The sequence below is a fragment of the Schistocerca cancellata genome, chromosome 1 (genome assembly GCF_023864275.1).
Source record: "Schistocerca cancellata isolate TAMUIC-IGC-003103 chromosome 1, iqSchCanc2.1, whole genome shotgun sequence".
Lineage (NCBI taxonomy): Eukaryota > Metazoa > Arthropoda > Insecta > Orthoptera > Acrididae > Schistocerca > Schistocerca cancellata.
This window is the reverse complement of record NC_064626.1, coordinates 113758645-113775791: the sequence shown is the minus strand read 5'-3', so window position 1 is coordinate 113775791 and position 17147 is coordinate 113758645. Positions and strand designations below refer to the sequence as shown.

The following is a 17147-nucleotide window of genomic DNA, read 5'->3' as shown; positions in this document are numbered from 1 at the left end:
CTCAGGACTGAAGACCACAACAACAACAACAACTGAGGGTTTAGCTTCTGGATTGCTGTTTTCCCTTTTGTTACTCATTACTGTATTTCCAAATTACTTGTTTCCTCTTCCGATAGCATACTACCCAAATATTTAAACTTCTTACATGTCTTGTTGTGCTGGCTCACTATGTTTCCTACATATTCTTCACTACACAAGAATTCAGTCTTTTCGAAAGTTACTGTCAGTTCCCACTTATCGTATTCATCTAATAATGTTCTTTCACTGGCCACCATTACTTGACCATCTGTGAAGAATCATCTGCAAAGAACATGGTCTACAAACATTGATCCTTTGTTACTATAAATAAAGGAAACGGGTAAAATAATATGTCAGAGTCACTATATAACACATATCCATAGTAACAGTAATAACAACATGAAGAGTATAAAAAGAGACATAAAACCAACGTAAATCATACACAGTAACAAAACTATTACAAAAAGGTGAAAAATGTAAAATAAAAATCTCTAACAAAATTAAAACACCTCGGGCATCGATGTGTGTGATGTCCTTAGGTTAGTTAGGTTTAAGTAGTTCTAGGGGACTGATGACCTCAGAAGTTAAGACCCATAGTGCTCAGAGCTATTTGAACCATTTTTGAACCACAAAGTGTTAGTGCTGTGACACATTTTATTCCGCACTTCAGTTACACACTCTGCAGTGGCGTATAAGTTGCGAATACTTTAACATACGTCTTTTCGAGTTCACTCCCGCTCAGAACTACAAACAATTTTCTTCAGCAACACTGTGTCATGCAGCTTTCGATATCTATGAACACTAAATGGCCACATTGCTCTTCAGAGTCCATCAGCATCCCCTCAATCTTGTCTTTTGTAACACGACCATGCAGACTACCAAGTAGAGTTTGCAAGACCGACTGAACACTAATTTTCACAGACCTTCTTAGCTAAGTTTCTTATAAATTGGACTTACACATGACAGATTGCAATCCTTAGGCATGTGTTCTCCCTGTAACACGCATTCATTAAACAACTTCCTGAAATATTCCACCCATGCTTCAGTAATTCTATTGTTATGTGTACTGCTCCAGGAGATTCTACATTCTCCACCCTTTTCACAGTTGTTCCACCTTCTGATGAAATTATTAGATCTACGTCTATAATCCATTCTCGAAATGCAGTTCCATGTGGAGCATAGAATGTCGTCGACTGATCGACGTGATGTAAGGATGTCGCGAATCACAAGCAAAAGTGTCCTGCTATGAAAAGGGAATGCAGCTCAGACTGTCACTCGTATTGTTGGCCTGTATGGCAGGCGTTATTCAGCTTCGTATCCCACCGCTGTCCATAGCGATTCGATTCCAGACATGTTTTTACCCCTCATAGGGGCTCAGTTCGAAACGGGACTCATCGCCGAAGACCTCTAGGCCGAAGAGGTGTCTGTAGACGGCACAGTGGTAGGATACCAATCTGAGTGTCGCCTACCGTCTCTCCGGCAACCAGGAGTGATAGTCTGGGGTGCCATGTCTTTTCATAGCAGGACCTCTTAGGCTGTCAGCCGCAGCACCCTTACAGCACACCGCAACGTCGGAAATTTTCTACACCCCATTTGATTGCCCTTCATGGCAATCCATCCAGGTCTCACATTTCAGCAAGATAATATCTACCTTCACACGGTGAGACTTCCTACTGCTTGTCTTCATGCTTGCCAAAACCTATCTTCACCAGCAAGGTCACCAGAATTCACCCCAACTGAGAACGTTCGAAGAATATGGTCAGGGCCCTCCAACTATGTCGTGATTTTGACGATATGACGCGCCAGTTGGACAGAATATGACATGATATCCCTCAGGAGGACATCTAACAACTGTGTCAATCAATGCGAAGCCTAATAACTGCTTGCATAAGCGTCAGTGGTGAATCAACGCGATACCGATTCGCTCGAAGTGTGGAGATTTTCCTCTTGAGTCAATCATCCATTTTTTTGCTGAAAATAAATCATTTGTTTGTCGTTACACGTATACCACATTTACCGATTTCGGTCCTATTCGGTAAATATTCTTCGGGGTGAGACTTTTTTCTTTTTTTGTCTTGCAGTGTGTCCCACATTCATAATATGTATCGTCGATTTTTAGTGGCAAATGGATATGCGAACGTACTGATTGTGCCCTATCTCTTACCGGTAGCAGTACGTATAACGGCGAAAGAAATATTCTACAAGCAAATGCTGTAAAATGTAACTAAATGAGGATAAGTAGGAAAAACAAACCTGTAATGTTCTATACAACATTCGTTGTGTACATCTTGACACAGCCACGTCGTTTAAACATCTGGCCGTAATGTTGAAAAGCGCTGTGAAGTGGATCGAACGTGTGAGGACTGTGGTAGGGAAGGCGAACGGTCAACTTCGGTTTATTGGGAAAACCTTGGGAAAGTGTGGTTCACCTGTAAACGAGACCGCACATAGGACGCTGGCGCCACCTATTCTCGAATATTGCTCTAGTGTCTGGGATTCGTACAGATCGGATAGAAGGAGGACATCGAAGCAGCTATATTTGTTACCGGTTGGTTGGAACAACACGCAAGTGTTAAGGAGATGCTTCGGGAACTCAAATGGGAATCCCTGGAGGGAAGGCGACGATCTGGAGCACTGCTGAGAAAATTTAAAGAATCGACATTTGCAACTGACGGCCGATTGATTCCATGCCGGCAACATACATTGCGCGTAAGAGCCACGAAGATAAGATACGAGGAATTTGGGCTATTGTGGAGGCATATAGATCGTCGTTTCCATCGTTTTCTTTACGAGTGGAACAGGAAATGAAATAAGTAGTAGTTGCCGGAGTGAGATTTTCACTCTGCAGCGTAGTGTGCGCTGATACGAAACTTCCTGGCAGATTAAAACTGTGTGCCGGACCGAGACTCGAACTCGGGATCTTTTGCGAAGAGCTTCTGTGAAGTTTGGAAGGTAGGAGACGAGGTAGTCGTGGAATTAAAGTTGTGAGAACGGGTCATGTGTCGAGTCTTGGTCCGGCACACAGTTTTAATCGGCCAGGAAGTTTCAGGTAGTAGTTGTACGGTGTATCCTCCGCCACGCACCGTAGGTGGTTTGCGGAGTATCTGTGTAGATGCAGAAGCTCTTCGAGTAGTTGCTTTCTTGCTTCTTGAAAACTCTATGTCCATGAAGTGCTCAGTCTGCTGCCAACAACTGAAGGAAATCAAAAGTACCCTATTTCTAAATGGAAAATGGTAAATGGTACACTGACTCTTTCTTATGCGCGAAGACTGACCCAAATTCAATGCCTGTAATACGGAAATTTCATTACGTCACTTCTTAAGTGATCGCATTTTATAATTTCACTACGTGCAGCTTTCTGGCAGACATTAGAGTTAGCCTACAGTTTGCTGATTTTCTGTATGTGAAAAAAGATTTGTGATTTTTTAGGTTGACGAAGATTTTGCCTAAATTATTCATCAGTGAACTCAGAGTAGGAAGATCTTTCAGAAATCATTTTTATTTTTATATAGAAATAGAACCAGAAATCTACCAACAAAATTTCAGAGGTTTTTCGGTGATATTTCTGTCGATTTTGACTTGCAAAGCAGCAGTAACGTAATTATGACTAATTCTCTTTGTTACCCGTTTCTGTGGCAGTACGTTCACAACAGCGAAAAGGTCTCTTTGTGCAATCAGCATAACACAGAGTACCAGATGAAGAAGAACAGTGATGTGTTCACTGTCGCTGTAGGAATTGCTCAGAATAGGTCGTATCACAAAGCTCTTCGTTAGTAATCGTATTAATACTGTTGTGTATCGAAGTTAATGTAGAATTGACAATGCTACTAAAATAAAAGTGAGACAGAACGGAGCAGTACTGGATATAAGCGTGAGAGCCAAGTTTGCATTACTGGTTACACCAACAAGAGCCGTGAGTGAATGGAACGAGTTTGTTTCCAAACAAGACACATAGCGCATGCGCCAACATTTTCCCTGCTGTGCAGATGTGTCCTGTGCAACAGATTTGAACAGATAAATTGGGGATAAGCAGGAAAAACAAATTATCGCTCCACGAGCACTAATAAAAGCGCTGTTAGGACTCTGTAAGATAATTCGACAACATGGATGTATGGATCGACATAAGATAGAGTGCAGAACTGAAACGCAATGAAAATTAAACATGTAAAAGTATTCTTTAATCTTAACAGACGTCATACAAATAAAGATTCGTGTAACTTACTTGGCCTCTCTTCGTTGATTCTTCTTAACTGGATCAGAAACCAGCTCTAGTGTGAGAGATAACCGGTCAGCAACTGTTATATACTTAACTCGCTGCCTCGAACTTTTACGCACTTGTTACGTGTGACGAATCGCACTGACGTTACAAAAATCACTTACTCTTGACTCAAGTGTCTTATCTCTATTTATCCTTGGTGGCTACTTAACTCGCTGCCTCAAAGTTTTACGCACTTAATACGTGTGACGAATCACACTGACGTAAAAAAAAAGGTCACTTTGTCTCCACTCAAGTGTCTGATCTCCATTTATCCTTGATGGCCACTGCTCAGAAATCCGAATGAGTATGATAAGAAGCAGATATACGCCGGCATCAAAGCAAACAGTGTACAATGAAGAGTCTTTATCAATAGTGATCATAGTGATACCGAATGGACAGATGGGACGATTTCTTTACTTTCAGTATAGCCTTCTTGCGGCGCCATTCACATTTGTCAAGACGTAACAAACTATATCACAGTATAAAATAAATATCTGGAGACAGACAATTGCCTCCAAATCCGGTCAGCTGATATATCTAATAATTTTTAGTAAAATTCCAGCAGCAGCTGCATTTTTCTTTTAATTTTATAGCTGACATGTAGCAAACTAGATAATAGCCTTCGGTGGGGAAACAGGTCGTGTTTTTGAAAACAGAAAGAAGAGTTCAGCTGGAGTCGGAATTCTATACAAAACCAGCACTGCAGTTGTGGATTCTGCTCCAACATGCTCCATTTGACGGACAAGAAAATAAATTTGATTATGTCTCAGTCACTATAGTTAACCTGAGATGCAAACAATTAAACAGGTAGCACACTAACAGTACTTGAGCATTGTATGAACAGTCAGAAGTAACTGACGAGCTTGTTTTAGTGACTGTTGTCAGGTGTCACTTGGGCTGTTTAGCATACCTCTGAGACACTGTACATTCTACCGCACTGGCCTTCTGAGATCAGAAGTTTCGTATAAGATGATACAAATTAAGAGAAAAGAAGCTCACACAAAGGATGACGCCGAATTAAATCATAATTAGTGGTGGTAATCCAATTAAGCGTGAAAGTATGGGTACCGCACCTCATACGCACATATTTATAATGGGATCCATGCAACAATGAGGGAAGTTAATGATTACCGGAACAACTTGGTTTACTGCCAAAAGCCATCAAAACATTTCAACAAATGAATCAAGAATTTTGACAGTTAATAAGTGACCAGAGAATAGAAATAGCCTCGGCACGATGGGTGGGTATGTCAAACAACAAGATAACATTATTTGTCAGATATAGCCTATGATTACAGAAATGGGTAATGAGTTACAGAAAGGTGCTGGGAATGTATGAAATAACACCAATACCTTCGCGTAAGTTCACGGTGGGTGCTACTAGCTGGCTGTGAAAATTCGATCTGCAGAATGAAACCCTGATGCAAATTAACTGACTTTGCGCTTGCCTTGTCTGAGTGGATGCATAGATGGCCAATAGTTACCACTTGAAAGACACGTGAGGGATAAGTGCTGCAGTGGTGGCCGATAATTGTATGTTCAGCATGGTTTCTATGTAATTCGGAGACATCTTGTGCCCAGCAGTTTTCTGTGATCACTTGTAGCAAGCATTTTCTATGTATCCTGAGAATACTTGATCTTTATGATGCCCCTCCAGCAAGTGTACTCTTACTTTGCTCTACTAAACTGAGATGGTTCTGTTAACACTGGAATCACACTGGCCAGCTGCAACAGACCTTGCGATTTCCAACCAGTGCTAATTTAATAAAGAATCTTAACAAAGTCGTACTCACATTTATTTTGTCATGGTTAACCATGACGTATATTCCTGCCTTGGCATGTCGAAGAAGGCAGAGGATCTCCCCCACAATGCAACAGTTTTCAGGCCATGGCCAACGTGAAGACATCCACATACACGCGAGTGGAAACTTCTTCCCACAGCTAAGATAATTACTGTGAGCCAACCAGAGAATTCCTTAGTAAAATCTGAATATACATACCAGCTAGCCTCACGTGGACTTATCAGCTGACCCCATGCTACGTAGTCTTGTGTTATCTCCAGTGTTTCAGATTTTCATCTTTGCTAAAAAGCATTTCTTTCAGTTCTTGCACAGTGAAACTTTATGGCACAATGGCTGTCCTTCATTCCATGCCCCTGTCGGGCTGGGCTAGCAAACTGCTATGCCTTGTGCTTTAGCTGCCCAGAACTGGATTTCAGCACTAAACACGTTTATGACTCATGCTGTCCCCCAAATTAATTTCCCCTTTCTCCAGCCAGCTAAAAGCCTTAAGGCTACCATAATTACAACAGTTCCTCACCCTACCAAAAGGAAAAGAGGTACAGAAACAGATTTACAATCAGTGGCTGTAGTTATTATTGCTTGTAATTTTCATACTACATTAAAGATCTGTCGTGACTTACTTTTCGGATCTGCACATTGAACTATAATGCAGGTTACAGGAGAGTTTGGAAATAAACTGTCGTGTAACACTGTGAAGTACACGACCCATCTAATAAGTTCGTGGACATCTTGACTTTCGAATGAAAACAACAATGTTGGATCCCTCTCGTGAGTTGATTGAAATACAAAATGCAGTTAATTATTTTCTGAGGAAAAAGCATCACATGTGATTAGAATTATAAATGTACCCCAAAATGATGAAGTGCGGAAACTCACATGAAGGGTCAACACTTTGACGACATAACTGAAATTCAAGCCAATGTGATGCATCTGAAACTTATTTGATTATGACATGATAGTCTCTTCGGGTTTGCTGCCGGATCCTAAAATCAACTTCACTCGATATTTGACTAATCAGCCAACCTAATTTCAATCGCCTCTTTATACACACTGTTCCAAAAAATTTAATCAACAGAGACAATGGGTTTCCTCTTAGCAAAACGTGGAATCCTGTATTATCTCGCATCAAAATTGAACGTTCTTCGGTGCGGCCTTGATTGCGATATATCGTTGCCAGCAGTGTTCCACTAAGGGCGGCGCCACCTCCCTGTTTTGGAAGGCAGAAACCGTGATGGGCGGCGCATGCGCCGTGTACTGAACGGTGGCCTATATAGGACGTCGATTTGCAACCTGACGTCAGTTCTCAGCGGGACTCATCAGCAGAAGCAGCATTTTCCTGAAGATGGCGACCAGTTGGATCGCCGAAATATCGAGTCAAGTTGATTTTGGATCCGGCAGCAAACTCGAAGAGACTTTCATGACTTATTCGCCGGGAAAGCCTACGTAATCACTTCTTTGACTATGGCTGTATGAACTGTATGTGTGTTGTAATTAAGTGGGATCAGCAGTATCTATAGATCTGTAACTGCAACCTACAAATCGTTGTGTAGAGGGTGTAATAAATAATTTATTTAATGCATAGTTACTAACTTCCTAGAACAGGCAAGCCCAACTAATAAGTTGACACACTTCGCAAAGGTAAGATAAGAGACATTAGAGCTCGTATGGAAGCACATAGAAATTCGTTTTTCGCTCGTTCCATTTGCGAGTGAAACAGGGAAGGGAATGACTAGTTTAATCTCCACCACGCAGAATGCAGTAGTTTGCGAAGTATGTATGTGGATGTAGAAGGCAGTAGGGTGAAAAACCCCTGTTACTGCGCTACACATGGCGCTGTATTTATAACTAAATGATAAGTCCTGATGTAGCGGTATGTAAGAAGCAAACTATGTTTACCAGTTAACACCCATGACCAATCGACCTTGTGAAAAGACTTGGTACTCGGTTACGGTGTTAAGAAATGTGATTTTCAAGTATGAAGTGGGAAATGTGGACGGAGAATGGCCGATAATATCGAATAAAGTGACCTCTTTGGAGGCACCTTATGTGCACTGCTTTTCCAACACTTTCGAGTAGTTAAATAAGCAGGGAAAGAGGTATAGCAATATAACAACCGAGGAGTACAACATCATGTGTGTATTCCCAAATTGGTACAAATAAAGCATTAACATGAGAATAAGGAGCCATTAGTCAGCCCTCGATCAGCTACACTTCAAATGGGTGTCGTGAACACCACTGTATGGAAAGTGATATAGGATTAGGAGCTACAGCGTTACTGTTCACAGGAGTGCAAAACTTAACTCTTGCTGACATGAACATTCACGCCATGTTGAATTCATGCATACTTCATCTTCGCATTGTGCTTCCTTACTTTCTTGGCTATGTATTTTTCTCGACTAAAGCCACAGACATTACTGTCATTAGTAATAAAACCCATTAAGAAATCTTTGACGCTCTCAGTGCTACAGTTAAGAACTAACATATTTTCAATTAAATTTTAGGCGGCATTATCCTTTATTGCTTAAGAGTCCTGCATCTGCTTCTTCTCCACAAATCTGAGAGATAAGTCGTAGCATATCACATTTAATCTTTCCACAGTAGGGCCACGTAAAAGTTTTGTGTAGTATACACCAGCCGCAACAAAGAGTATCTTCTGCAAGAATTCTTGCACTCTGCTACGTTGTAAAACACCGTGGTTTTCCGTGTAAACATGACAGACATAAATGCGGGTTATTCAGTAGCCAGCGTCAGTTGACAACAGTTTTCTGTGTATGATCTTATTGTAAAATAACTGACACTGGATGAAACTGGCGTTTCGGCCAAGGTTACAATGGCGTTATTCTACGTCTACTACGACTCAGAAGAAGTCTACCGTAACTGCGAAAGAAACTTAAGTATTATCCAGTTTCATTCAGTGATAGTTATTTTACAACATGACACTGCACAAATCCCACGAAACCTCTAAGTCAGTGTGACAGGTTTTGTGCAATGATATCATGTCAGTAGAAAAAGCTTAGGATTCAACTTGGAACAAGTTTATTCAGTCTGCCGGCCGCGGTAGTCTAGCGGTTCTAGGCGCGCAGTCCGGAACCGCGCGACTGCTACGGTCGCAGGTTCGAATTCTGCCTCGGGCATGGATGTGTGTGATGTCCTTAGGTTTAAGTAGTTCTAAGTTCTAGGGGACTGATGACCACAGATGTTAAGTCCCATAGTGCTCAGAGCCATTTGAACTTTTTATTCAGTCTAGAATTGAATGCAGAGTATGCAGAAGATTAGAATTGTTACAATAATGTATCTTAATTAACAGACCAACGGTAATTTTGAAGCTATGACGTTTTTGTTTATAGCTTTCGACTAAGAGTTTTTCTCGAGCAGGGCATCTGATGACAAAGTCATGCACTCCATATCTCATCATTTTCGAATGTTTGTATCGCCAACAGGGAAACACTGTATACGTGTTAACTTTTTGATTACAGACATGATTCTGCTAAATAACATAGCAATATAAATAACATAGTGAATGAAGAGTATGGTAAATCAGTACATTTCTCCCTCTTATTACTTAAATCATTGTACTGCTACTTCCTGGTACCACCGAACATGCATTTATTTCTATTTGGAAAGTGCATCAACAAGACGAAATATTTATTACGACAAAAACTGATGCTGTATACGTAAGCAAAAGAATTTGTACCGTAAAAATACTAGCTACATTGTTGCTGTCATGATGTGAATCTATATTTCCTAGAGTCGAACTCAAGATGAAAGTAACGCATACCTGAAATAAATGGCAAATTCCTTGATAGTTTACAATGATAATACAGAAAATTTTTAAATTACAATGCCCTTAATCGTTCAACCAATTGATATGGTTGCACAGATAAGTAACAGGACGTTAAACTCTAAGTTTCGTTACGTTCTTTTGATAGAAAGCTAAAACGTTCCGTTCAACGTGTGGGAGGACACTGCCGTCAAAATTTAAGTCGATGCTGAGCAAGAACCACATCTTAAGTTTGACATTATTTTACTTGCTATTTCGTATCGCAAACATTAATAAATTTTCTGACATACACTCTTCAAGGGACGTGTCATATTTCAGTAGTAATAAAAAGTAACAATGAGAATAATTATAACAATAACAATAATAACCTTCATTTATTCCGCACTGTATGGTGTCGGTCCTTTTTCGACTCTATGTATGCATTTTCTGTGATTTTGCGCTTATTCAGGATGGAGACGGACTGTCTGGACTCTACATGGAGGATATGTAGACAACGTTATCTCGGTCTCCCAAACGGTTGTTTATCACAGACTCTCAACGAAAACCTACGTTCTGATGTTGTTTCTTAATTAGGTCAAACTACTTGTCCATACCACCATAGAAAGGACTCCCTATTCTTCTCGGCGTAAAGTGCCACACGGTACAGCCAACGAATTTCATCATTAGTCACACGAATATGAAGTGTCAGGCCAATGTTCACAGAGAATATTTTGGTTTCTGTTACAAAAGAGCCGTTCCTCCGATTCTTTAGCTGAGGGCTAACTTTCTGGACCACGGGTTGCAGAGCGGTAAACTTACGACTTGAGTCGATCGTCACAAAGCACGTAATTCACTGTCCGTCACTAAAACCGACGCCGTTAATATTGTTTCTGGTTTTGGTAACAAGTGGGCAGTCGCAGCGATTTCCGAGTGAAGGTTCATGGAATTTGTCTTTGATAGATGTATACGTTCAGTCATGATCGTGTCTACCATGTGTAGAAGTATGAAACCGTAATTTGGTTGCAATAATTACACGTCTGTTGTTTGAAACTGATAAATAATATTTTATTCAAACTAATCTCCATTGTAATTTACACATTTCTCCAAACTCTCCGGCAGGCTATAAATGCCACGGCAAAATAACAGTTCTTCTTTTGAAGCGAACCGGTCAGCGAGCCATTTTCGTGCATTTTCATGTGAACTGAAGCCTTGTTCAGCGAGAGCGTGTCCCAGTGATGCGAACAGATGATAATCGGACGGAGCCAAGTCTGGACAATAAGCCGCGAGCCGTAGTATCTGTCAACTGAACGCCTCGATTGTTTCCCAGACGCTTTCTGCTGTGTGTGTGATGAGGCGCTATCATGGAGCAGTATGACTTTATGTTGCTTTTTTCCATATTCTGGTCAATTTTCACGTAATGCTCGATTTAAATCGGTCATTTTCTGTGGTAATCAGTGTTAACGGTTTCACCAGGTTTTAGCAGCTCATAATACGAGGCCTCCGATTTTTTTTCTCCGGACTGGAAAGAGATAGAAACATGCGCATTGTTTTAAAATGAGGCCGCGTTCATTGTCAATACGTCGCAGAGATGGCAGCACCGTACGGCAGATGGAATTTTACCGCCAGCGGCGAGAATGAGAACTGTTTTAAATACTTAAAATGGCGACGTTTTCCTTATTTGAACAGCGTGCAATCATTCGTTTTCTGAATTTGCGTGGTGTGAAACCAATTGAAATTCATCGACAGTTGAAGGAGACATGTGGTGATGGAGTTATGGATGTGTCGAAAGTGCGTTCATGGGTGCGACAGTTTAATGAAGGCAGAGCATTGTGTGACAACAAACCGAAACAACCTCGGGCTCGCACAAGCCGGTCTGACGACACGATCGAGAAAGTGGAGGGAATTGTTTTGGGGGATCGCCGAATGACTGTTGAACAGATCGCCTCCAGAGTTGGCATTTCTGTGGGTTCTGTGCACACAGTCCTGCATGACGACCTGAAAATGCGAAAAGTGTCATCCAGGTGGGTGCCACGAATGCTGACGGACGACCACATGGCTGCCCGTATGGCATGTTGCCAAGCAATGTTGATGCACAACAGCAGCATGAATGGGACTTTCTTTTCGTTGGTTGTGACAATGGATGAGACGTGGATGCCATTTTTCAATCCAGAAACAAAGCGTCAGTCAGCTCAATGGAAGCACACAGATTCACCGCCACCAAAAATATTTCGGGTAACCGCCAGTGCTGAAAAAATGATGGTGTCCATGTTCTGGGACAGCGAGGGCGTAATCCTTAACCATTGCGTTCCAAAGGGCACTACGGTAACTGGTGCATCCTACGAAAATGTTTTGAAGAACAAATTCCTTCCTGCACTGCAACAAAAAAAGTCCGGGAAGGGCTGTGCGTGTGCTGTTTCACCAAGACAACGCACCCGCTCATCGAGCTAACGTTACGCAACAGTTTCGTCGTGATAACAACTTTGAAGTGATTCCTCATGCTCCCTCCTCACCTGACCTGGCTCCTAGTGACTTTTGGCTTTTTCCAGCAATGAAAGACACTCTCCGTGGGCGCACATTCATCAGCTGTGCTGCTATTGCCTCAGCGATTTTCCAGTGGTCAAAACAGACTCCTAAAGAAGTCTTCGCCGCTCCCATGGAATCATGGCGTCAGCGTTGTGAAAAATGTGTACGTCTGCAGGGCGATTACGTCGAGAAGTAACGCCAGTTTCATCGATTTCGGGTGAGTAGTTAATTAGAAAAAAAAAATCGGAGGCCTTAGAACTTGAATGCACCTCGTAGATGACACCCTTCTGATCCCACCAAACACAGAGCGTTGCCTTCTTTCCAAAGCGAGTTGGTCTTGCACTGGATGTCGATGGTTTGCCTGGATTCTCAAAATGTATCAATATTTCATCACCTGTCACTATTCGATGGAGAAACGACTTTCTTTTGTATCTGGCGAGCGGCATTTCGCAAGTAGTCTTTCGATTTGCTTGCTCGCTTTCATTTAGTTCATGTGGAACCCATTTTCCCCCTTTCTGTACCTTTCCCATAGCTTTCAACAGAAGAGAAGCGACTTTCTGCGTCATATTTAGCTGTTCCGCGAGTTCCCGTAGAGTCTGAGTAGAATTTTCAACCAATAAGGCGTGCAATTCATCGTCTTCGAACTTTTTCGTTGGTTTCCCTCGCTCGTCGTTCCTCACGTCAAAATCACCACTTTTGAATTTTTTGAACCACTCGAAACACTGTGTTTGCCCAAGAGCATGTTCGCCGAAAGCTTCGACAAGCATTAGATGCGATTCTGCAGCAGTTTTTTTTCACATGATAACAGAAAAAGAATGCTGTCCGCAAATCGTAGTTCATGGGCACAAAACTCGACTTGTTAAGGGTTTGAAACAGATACCGTTGTATGGAACTTCGGTTACTGTGTGTTGACACTTGTCGTCAACTTCTACAGGAAGCAGATGGCGCTGTAGACGGGATCTCACGGGCCTTACACTGAGGGATAGTACCATCTATAGGGAAATACCGGCTTCATACTTCTACATCTTGTATATTATTGTTATATTATTGGCAGCTGTTGACGACGTTCAGACCTCTTTACGTTGAGGCGAAATCAGAACTGTTCAGGGTCATTCTTCCATGCTTGGACGTGTCACTGAAGGTCATTCTTATCTTCAACAGTTATTGGAACAACATCAAGATACAGCATTATCAAAGGTGCTAATATCTAAATATCTCTGGCGACTGTGTCCATTATTATGATAAAGAAGTGCGGAGAAAGGACAATTTCCTGGTGGATAAACATATATACATAGAAGTCACCTGATATCGTAGCACCACACAGAATTCGAATTTCAGAATGTTGGTAGACTAGCTAGAATGATTCTATCATGGCTTCAGAAACATTACTCTCTCTGATGGTAAACCATATGAGATGACGTGGTACACAGTTCAAGCTTTTTCCAGGAAAATAAAGTAAAGTGTTGATGCTTAGATTCTCCATCAGTGTAACTAAGTAACCAAGCGAGTTGTATCGGAGTTCCCACAGCCTTTCACAAAACACCACTGATCGGTGGTAATATTGACAACATGGCGTATTCAGCTATGATGTGCTCTCAGAACATTACACTTGGTAGGGGGCGTACATGTCGATATTTAGAACATTCAGCCGAATGGACATTAAGCACAACAACTTATAATTTGGAAACAACAGGAGATTCTTTTCCCATGTTGGAAAGTTGTATCCATATCCGCTGGTGTGATATCTGCTTGTTTTCTGTGATCAGGAAACCTATCAGCAACTCAGTTGCCTGCCAGCGCCTTACTTTCGACAGTTATGGTGGCAGACAACCTGAGCCAGTGGTCTTCTCAAGTTTCATTTTTCCTGCACAAGGAAATCAGCATGGTGGGTCCTTGAACGTGTGTCATATGTTGTGCAGGGGAATATGGAAACTCTTCATTGGAGATTGCTTCGAAACAATGCCCCCAACACTTTGCTACCTTCTTTCGCCCAACGATAAATTTACCTGCATGTGACTGATGCTACCGAATTTATCTGTGTCGCTTCTTTGCTAGGCGAAAGATACCACGCCCGCCTATCGAGGTATGCAACGTTTCATATATCTCGCTTTTTTGGTCTGACCCGGCTGCTGCAACTGCTTTCATTGCACTGCTTATGGCGTCACTGTTGGCGTTCAAGTCTTCGGATGTTTTCGATGCAAGTGCTTGTGACAGACAGTATTCTTCTGTCACCCTCACTTTATTCTTCCTGTCTATAGCCACAGCTGACGAGCTCCTTTAGAATCTCCAGGTCTCTATATGCCTATTAATTCTTGGATCACTGCTTGAATAGCTTCTAATAATACACTCCATATTTTTTCAATTTCGGAATTAGTGGAGGAGTAATGTTCGAGATGACGTCTTTCTCTCTTCTGAACCACAACCATTTTACCCGCGATGGGCTACTTCGTTCTTCTTTCTTTCGATCCGTTGTTCTGATATACATTCGGTCTACAAATTGGCGGGATCGTAAAGGCAGTGATTCATAACGAATGACCTCTGGATCTGGAACTAGCTGCTGATAACGTTTTTTCAAAAGAAGGTAGCCAGTCTGGCTCATGTCGCTGCTTCTGTAGTACGTTTCAAAGATGCAACGCTGTCTTCTTGACAACGAGATCGTGAATTTCGGCAAAATTTAGAACTGTACCTTTATTAATTACACATGCACCATTTTACGTCGAAATCCATCTTCTACCGGCCCACAATGAGCGTTGAGATCATCAGTTATAGTTATAGTATCTTTCTATGAAACTTACTGGATTTTTCATCACGCAACTACTACTACTTCGTGGGCCTACCAGTATGCGAAGCGTAGCACGAGAAAATTCGAGTCTACTGGGTATTTCTGAGTAGAGAAAACATTACGTTTCTGTCATCGCATAGTCCTACTTCAGCAATGGACCCCGCAACGATCATACTAGCACCGGTAGTTGTCTTTTGACTGCCACTGTGTATGATCTTATAACCGTCCTGTATGGCACGTGATTCTGAGCCACCCGACCTTGTTTCTTGCACCCTACAGATGTCGATTCTATGTTTTCACTCCATAAATCCATTTTCGTTTCCTTATACCAACTTCTCTCTTCTATAAGCAGTGTCTTGAGGTACTATTTCCATACATGCTCAGTCAGGCAAAGATGCGGCGACTTTGCAGGCCAAGGTAGGGTTTGGCAAGCAGCAAGACAAGCAGTAGAAACTCTCGCCACATGCAGGAGGGTACTTCAAAAAAATGGTTCAAATGGCTCTGAGCACTATGGGACTTAACATCTGAGGTCATCAGTCCCCTAGACGTAGAACTACTTAAACCTAACTAACCTATGGACATCACACACATCCATGCCCGAGGCAGGATGCAGTAGGGCACCGTCTTGCTGAAATTTCATCCCATGACGGCTCGTCACGAAGGGAACAAAACGGGGCATAGAATACGCTGTGCTGTGAAGGTGCCGCGGATGACAGCCAAAGGAGTCCTGAAACGAAAAAAAGTGGCGCCCCGGACCATCACTTCTGCATGTTGGGCCTATGGTGGACGACAGTCACTTTTTCATCCTACCGGTGTCCAGCATGCCTGCAAACACGTTTCCACCGGCCGTCAGTTTGAAGCGGGACTCATCACTGAAGACAACACTACCCCAACCGATGAGCCTGAAGCAGAAGACGTGCCTGGAGTTGCCCCCGACAGCAGAAAGAAACCAACCTGATTGTCGTCCGACATCGGCGTGGCAACCATTTCTAAATGGAGGGCGCTAGATGACATACTGACGCTTTAATAGACGAGAAGACTACCCCGTATGCAATGCATGTAGTATGCGAATTTTACCATGCTACACTTCAAGTATTTGTACTTTATAATTTTATAATGCGGCACCTTTCAGACTGTCACGATTGTTAGCCTGCTGTTTATTGATTTGCTGCATGTGAAACGCGTTTTGGTATTTTTCAAGATGAGAATTTCCTGCCTGCAGTATTAGGGAGTGAACACAGAGTACCTAGGTGTTTCAGTAATCATTATTACATACAAACAGAACCTGAAGTCCATCAACAAAGCTTCGGAGTCTTTCTTTGATAATTTTGGCCTACATTGACTTGTTAAACAGTAATAATGGAATTATGACTTATTCCCTTTGATATAAGCGTGAGAGTGAAGACTAAAACGTGCATTACTGTTGACTACGGCGAGAACCGCGAGTGAATGGAACAAGTCTGTTACCAAGCAAGGCATACAACACATATAGTCGACATTTGCACTGTTGAACAGATATCTTCTGTGCAGTACAAATACACAGATAAATGGGGGTAATACGTAAAAATAAATTATTGGCCACAAGCACTAGTAACAGTGATGTTGGGGCTCTATAAGAAAATTAGACAGTACGGCTGTATGAATCGACCTAAGATCGAGTGCAGAATTGAAACCCAATTAAAAGTAAAGTACTCTTTAATTTTACCAGACGTCAGACAAATAAATACTCGTGTGACTTACTTTGCCTCTCTTCACTGATTCTTGTTAACTGGATCAGAAAGCAATTGCAGTGTTATAGGTAACCGGCCAGCAGCTGTTTTATACTTAACTTGCTGCCTCAAACTTTTACGCACTTAGTATGTGTGACGAATCACACTGACGTAACAAACATCACTTACTCTCCACTCGAGTGTCTTATCTCCTTTTATCCCTGGTGGCTACTGCTCAGAAATCGAGAAGAGAATGATAACATGCTGATATATACCGTCATCAACGCAAATAATG

General features: G+C 41.9%; 1 protein-coding gene across 1 annotated transcript in view; it reads right to left on the bottom strand.

Annotated features, from left to right (window-relative positions):
• The window catches only part of LOC126151965 (dipeptidyl peptidase 1-like), a 63600-nt gene extending 46681 nt beyond the window's left edge, over window positions 1-16919 (bottom strand). Inside the window, exon 1 of the mRNA XM_049915979.1 lies at window positions 16884-16919. The gene's annotated coding sequence lies outside the window, so the exon portion shown is untranslated. The remainder of the gene's footprint in view (window positions 1-16883) is intronic.
• Between the last annotated feature and the right edge of the window lie 228 nt (window positions 16920-17147).